Source organism: Dreissena polymorpha, chromosome 2 (genome assembly GCF_020536995.1).
Source record: "Dreissena polymorpha isolate Duluth1 chromosome 2, UMN_Dpol_1.0, whole genome shotgun sequence".
NCBI lineage: Eukaryota > Metazoa > Mollusca > Bivalvia > Myida > Dreissenidae > Dreissena > Dreissena polymorpha.
The window spans coordinates 152,119,082-152,126,571 of NC_068356.1; the positions used below are offsets into that span (position 1 = coordinate 152,119,082).

At 33.4% G+C, this 7,490-nt stretch overlaps 1 long non-coding RNA gene across 1 annotated transcript; it reads left to right on the forward strand.

The window, feature by feature from the left end:
* Positions 1-311: 311 nt before the first annotated feature.
* Positions 312-4,721, forward strand: LOC127869490 (uncharacterized). Its single transcript, XR_008044590.1, has 5 exons — positions 312-449; positions 1,190-1,291; positions 2,346-2,991; positions 3,806-3,886; positions 4,300-4,721. It is a non-coding gene; the product is annotated as an uncharacterized LOC127869490 (long non-coding RNA).
* Positions 4,722-7,490: the final 2,769 nt, after the last annotated feature.

Genomic DNA, 7,490 nt, shown 5'->3' on the forward strand with positions numbered 1-7,490 from the left:
TTTTCTTCAAGATAATATTAATATCAACTTATTACGATATAAATATCTGCCTGAAAAAAGCAATATGCATACCTGTAGTTTTAGTACATATTCCATCGATATGACCATTTAAATAAATATACATTTATTTTCACATCTTTATACCAAACAGCTTTGTTTTTATATCTCACTTAATTTGAAATTCGATTTTTTGTTCTAAAAACATTTTAAACTGCATTCACCAACACTTTTGATTGGCACGCCCTTGTAAACCGGTATATTGTTGTCGTCACGATAAGCAGTTTTACACGCAGGTGCAGTTTTACAAGATAGCGTAGAACTGTTAATAAGAGCACATTTTGCATGAGTTGTTTCATCTGGTTATATATTTTGTGGATACAAATCAGGCATAATGTTGACGTTAGGAACGAGTGTTGCTTCCTGTATTTTATTTTATTATGTTTCATCGGGTGAGTATTTGAATAGTTTAGTTCATGTTTTGCTTCTTAAACGATAAAATGTATTTCAAGAGCAAAAAATACAATCAATTCATTTAAATGTCCTCACGTGCAATTTTACAGTTGATCTTTAAAATTGTAATAAACTCTGAAAAGAAACACTTGGAAATACGTTTTATGGATTGCATTTTTGTGTTTAATTGTTTAGTTCATGTACCTAAGTCGATTTGAGTTGTTTCTATATTTGCATGTGACACATCAACATAACCATGCAGACTGTAATTATATTTTTCTTAACCCACCAAAAAAGAAAAAAAAGAAACACAATTTATAGTTACAAAACTGGCTGGACGTTGCTACCTTTTAGCACTTGTGTTCACTATACACCATATTAACTTGGCATCAGTTCTTCAAGTATTCCAGTACGATATCCAGCGACCGATATCATGATAAATCACAAATATTTACGGATGGACATATATTAAGCGACGTTTGGCTTTGAAGAGTCTAATACGACGTCTCTTATAGCTTCTTTTGCTCTCGTTTGTGAAACGGTTGTCATCGAGTAACGGTGATGTTATGTCAAAATGTTCTTAAATTGAATTAAAGCGTCAGAATCATTACTTATTTCTTCAACGATACAGATTTTTCATTTGCATAACTTTCATAATGGTGAAATTTGTAACTCGTGTTCACGACTTACTGGTTTTATTCTGGTGTGTACAAATATATCATAGGTTCTTCTTTTTCAGTTTCTGCGTTTTGCGACCAAACGGATTTCACAGCATGTTCATGTGCATTTCAATTGGATAAACAAACTTTCTGCTGGATTTGCCCATGCCCAAAGACAGCTAGTAAGGACTAACGTTTTGTTATTGTAGTGTTTAGAACTGTTCAATACAATCTTAACCTAATTAATAGTTTAAAGGGACTTGATTGGTTTAAAATGATGTGATCAACCATACATCAAACGGAATTACATTACCACAACAACAGAACCTGAGAAATGTTCTAATTAAAATAATTGGATTTAAACAATTGTTTTACTGTCAGTGTTGTTCGTTTCATATAATATATATGTTGATTGACGGTTTCTTTTTACTTATCCGATTCTCTTCGCTGGACATATGCTTTATTATGTGTTGTGTTTTCCCTTAAATATCAACTTGATCATGTGGCGAGAAGTGACTTCATATAAACAATATGAATTTTTACCTTTTTCATTTTAGTTTCTTAACGAATGCAATCTCGGAGAAATATCACACATTTAATTCAGTAAGAGCAGCAATTAATATAATAGAAATAACGTACATACAAAACAACTTACTGGCATAATGTCGTATTATAAAATATTTATGCACGTCTGAATTAAAATAGACTTCTAATGAATGTATTGTATTTGAGGGTGCACGTTTTGCCAACATTCAATGACAGACATATTTCACTATCTTAAATTCGAGCAAGGTTTCAAGAAAGTATCGTTTGAATCAAAATTCAAATTATCAGAACTGCAATGAAAGTTTGGACAGATTGTTCATTGAACCACAAGAGCGACGTTACTGGATCTGTAGGCATCATGCCACAAAACCAGATATTGGACATATCAAGCATGTTTTGTAAATTTTATGTCATATTTCATATGGACTCCGCAGCCCGAAATGCAAGTAAACCGTTCAACCCAAGGCGGAGTGAGAGGGGATTGGGTAACACAACAGCAAGTTTGACATGAATGACCGCCACATCGGGAGCGCGAAAAGCACGCAAAATGTACCTCCGCATAACTGTGATTACACAGAATAAAGCACAGTTAGATTTGTTCGCTATGCAAAAATGTCTATGCATGGACCAATTATCACTGTAAGAAGACTGTATAACATATTCAGAAATGTTCTGTTTTATTTGATTCAGCTACTTCAAAACCAGCTAATATACCAACGACTCCTACACCAATAACTACTAAACCAACCACTCAGCCAACTACTAGACAAACGAGTTCTACACAACCAGCTACGACGCCAACGACAACCACACACAAGACGACACAATCAACGACAACCACACAAAAGACGACACAACCAATGACAACCACACAAATGAAGACACAGCTAACGATAGCCACACAAATGATCACACAACCAACGACAGCCAAACAAATGATGACAAAGCCAACAACAATCACGCAAATTACAACACAACCAACGACAGCCACACAAATGGCGTCACAACCAACGACTACCACACACAAGATGACACAACCAACGACACAGACACAAAAGACGACACAACAAACGGCAACCACACAAAAGACGACACAACCAACGAAAACCACACAAATGACGACACAACCAACGACAACCACACGAGAGACTGCACAACCAACGACAACGACACAAACTACAAAAGCACATTCAAAATCAACCTCAAAACCAACTTTTCCGACACAACCAAGTCCAACTTCACAGCAAACTACACAAAACAAATCAAGACCATCAACGCACCCCCCCACCATATTCAACATCCAGCTCGATTCCTACCACCACCTTAGATGAATATGGTAATGTATATATCTATGAAGCGGTATTAGGTTCAAAAGTGTTGTAATGATTCAACTGATTTAATATTTTGTAATTTCTATTTGATTATCTTTCTTTAAATATTAAATCCATGTTAATACTTTGAAACTGTGATTAACATACTGTATATTTATATTGGTATGTTTATTATTCATCGCATTCCGGTTAACAACTTGTCATCTGAAATTCGTCAAATGGAAATTGATTATGAAACAAATATTGAAATATTAAATCTGAGTCAGTTTCAATCCATGATTTATTTTTATGGTAATGGTCTAGGAGTTAAATCTGCAGTAAAAATAACTTTCTAAATTATCATTTTGGGCTTTTTTCTTGGGAAAGCAATTATCAATATTAACGTTTCAACGTAAATGCTTAATTAAACGACGTGTACACGTGCACAGCTGGCACACTCGCATTGAACTCGCCTATCGGCTCGAGTCAAAACATGATGTCAGCTGTGAACTCGTTCTAATGGTACACGGTGCTGTTACTTACTTCTTATGTTACTGCACTTACGACATTTTCATGATCAAGATGGACGATCACAAATCTATCTTTATGATGATAAAACAAATTTAAATGACATGGATTTATCCGAAATGTGAAAACAGTGTTATCCAGATTGTGAAATCTTATATATTAATCCAACATGCGTTCATTTTAAACTTTCCCTCGTTTGACTAGCACGCACATATGGCAAATATGGTGGCGTGAAAGTCATCATTACTGCCCGGTAACTAATTCTTTACAGTGTTTTGATGTTAAAAGAGTATCAATTTGGACATTACGCAGGTTGTCCTGCCTATCCTTCCGACTGCCCGGCTTCATGCAGTGATCTTGACGCTAACTTCTGTCGCATCTGTACATGCACCGGTAGGTAGAACATTTTATTTTGCTCCCTAGCTATTACATAAAAACAATTTGCACATTCTCTTACAAAACATTTATTTGAAATGAATCATATACTCGACTACCGTATTTAGACTTAGTTTGATATCAGTCCAAACAACTGGAACTATGTCAAACAGTATCAAACTCATGTTACTCTTCCTATACATATATGTTCATGGCCGTATTCTGAACCGCTTGTTTCAATTTGGCTGTAGCTGCACATGAATATAATTCTATAATATTACCTAACAATTGCTCATCAGCTTCGATAGCCAAGTAACAATGGTCCCATTATGTTTAAATATTACATTGTATAACAACTGGTAAACCAGTAAGCACTCTCTGTTTGTCATAAGTTATTGGTCAATTTTAAGATAACAAGTTTCTTTTTTCAGCGGGTTCGGTGACTACCACACCCAAGCCTACGGGATGTCCTCAGGTACAGTGTTTGCTGGACTGCGGCGAACCGCCAAAGTTCGTCAAGGATTCCCAGGGGTGCGACCTCTGTCAGTGCGACTTTGGACGATAGGGGAATTCGAGATCGGTTTAACCTTCATACATACACATTTCATTTCCTTTGTTTGACTATTGCAGAAACTTTTGCGATATATTATTTTATATCCGTGTTTTCTGTAACTGTTAAAGAAACATTTGCGATTAACAATATGCATGGAATGACATTTCGTGAGCTTTGTGAAAAAAGGACTATGGTCAATATATCCAATCGGTGTTCTGTTTGAATACGTAGCAAGATATCTGAAATAGAATGATAAATAAGAATGTGAAACGTATTGATCCAATACAACTCAACTGCCTTGGTTATATTTACTTATTTACATTTAAAAAATAATGTTTGTATTTAATATTATATAGACCTTTTATTTTACTAGAGATAGCTTTGATGAATTAGTGCTTTATTTTATAAATCTAATCTAAAATACGAGAAATGGACGATGCTTATTAAATAAATTATCATCTTTTCTAGCGATAATCAAGAGTTCGGAAATCTCCGCACAAAAATATCATTTTTATATAAAATGGGATACAAGACATATATAATTGCGTTTTTTTCTACAGCCGATGGTCGTCTACATCTGATATGTATTGTGATAACATAATGCATTTGTCACGTTCTTATTTCTAATCTTGTTTTTCGACGACAGATGTTCCAATTTATATCAGATACCTTCTAAAATGTTCAAGCGAAAACACAAACTTTATCTTTGAACACTAGTTTTTAAGGAAGCAGTATACTATTCAAGAGATGACCTCACATTCGTATACAATTGACAATTGGACTTTCTAGATAAAACACACATGCATAAGATTTATTCAGTTTTATTTGGAACAGGAATTTAACAATCAGGAATAATAAAACTCCAGAAATATTGCCAGGAGAATTTTTTTTGTAAACCCATGCTCGTCTTTTGTTTAAGTTAAGTGACCATTGCCAATGCAAGACAGGACGTCACGTACAACATTACATAAACAATAACAACCATTTACGCTCTTTGGAACGGTAACTACTAGCATCGGTTATCTAAACTAAGTGTAATTATCCTCAAACCTCACACTAAGCCAACAATTAAACACATATATTAACAATTAGCAAAATAAACACTACGCCTTCTGATCGATTGCTTAAACCACTGTCAAATACGAAGGTTGTCCCAAAACAGCGTTAAAAAATTCGTCATAGAAGAAAAATTACATGATTGTATTTGTTTGTACTATGAGTATCTTTAACAAGAGCAAATAATATATTTACATAAACAATGTGAATTTCAAATGTTATTCGAGCTAACCGGATGACACTGTACGATCTTCTCATGTATGTAATGACAATAAACTGATCTGTATAAAATAAAAAATACTACGAGAAATACTCCTGTATTGTATTGCTCAATATAATTACATTATGTTTTCATTTCATTTCTTTCAATCTATGTTTCAGATATCTCCATCATTCTTGATGAAAAATAAAGATTCTTGATATCAAGAAACAATAGTCAATATTCATTTAATGTTTAACTTTTCTATCGCATTTCAATATAAAGAAGTGAAACTCCAGCTGCTGGAGCAGTATTGAATTTTCATTAAAAACAATTAGTTGGTCCTTTATTTAAGGCAAGTGACCGATTGCCCAAACAGTACAAAACAGCACAATACAGCACAATACAAACCAACATATACACAAAATATGAATAAAGCTGGGGTCACCGCCTTGGAACGGTCAATGCAAAGCATTGGGGGTTTAAACCTGGTTATAGAGCGCTCAACCTCACACTTGGCCCAGCAATATTCATAATACATTTAAGTGTAAATAAAATTTAACGTCATAGCATTGTAACTCAAATTAAACAATAATAAAAGGGAATTAAAACGCATTCAATTTAATTACTATTTAATTACTCAATTGCATTGAAGATACAAGAGTAACAGAATTACAACTTTTTGACGAACGATCAAATAAAACTATTAACAATTGTCAACTACATTCCTTCTTTATAGAAAAGATTTGAGAATGTAGAATCATAGAGTTAATATCTCAGATAATCATCGCGCAAATACAGGAAGAAGCAGCAATAATGGGTGTAAAAATTCCATATTACATAGCTTGGTTGTTTATGTGACTGCTAAACAAATTAAAAATAATTAAATCAAACAAGAAACGCCTATCAGAGAGAAAATATAAATAAAATGGAACATTATAAACCCAATGACCTATGCATGTAGATTACAACTGGGAAAGTCGGTCGTATGACGTCACAAAAATCCATAATGACATAATGACGTGAACAAATTCCAAGGGCAGTACTAAATAAAAATATTAATGGGGCTGTGCTACTAATAAAACAAGTTTACGTGATTTAATATTAAGAAGCAAATGAATACAAATGGTAATACCATTAAAGCGACATTATTGGAATCAAACAGTATATAGGTGTTTTGACAACTGAAGACAGAAATGATTTGATGTACGATTTGAGTCCAAATGTAGTTTACATGCAGATTTGTTCATACGACACAATGACACAATTTTATTCAACAGTGAAAAATGCCTTATAATAATGTAGTATTCATGCAGATTTGTTCATACGACACAATGACAAAATTTTATTCAACAGTGAAAAATGCCTATAATATCACTAATGATTCCAAATTTTAAGGGAAGAAAGATATAGTGAATCGAAAACCATCAAACACGTGTTTTTAAGTACATAAGCATCGTATCCTTTTGATAAAAACAAGTTAATTAAATTGAAAAGTTTAATATGAACATTTGGTTTAACATATTTTAATTTGCGGACACGCTTCAAAACATCTCCATAAAATGATGGATGGGAGATTCCATTATTTAAATGCCATTTTAAAGAAACATTATATTTTGAAATTAAATCACCATACTTAGAGTAAAATCTAGCAAATTTATTTCTTAGGTTATGATACAAAAAGCCTTGTTTTAGCAATTTTTTAGTTAATATTAGATTACGATCATTAAAATCTTTAATACACGAACATGCTCTAGCATAACGTACCAACTGCGAAATGTAAATACCATAGGAAGGTCCTTTAGGGATGTTGC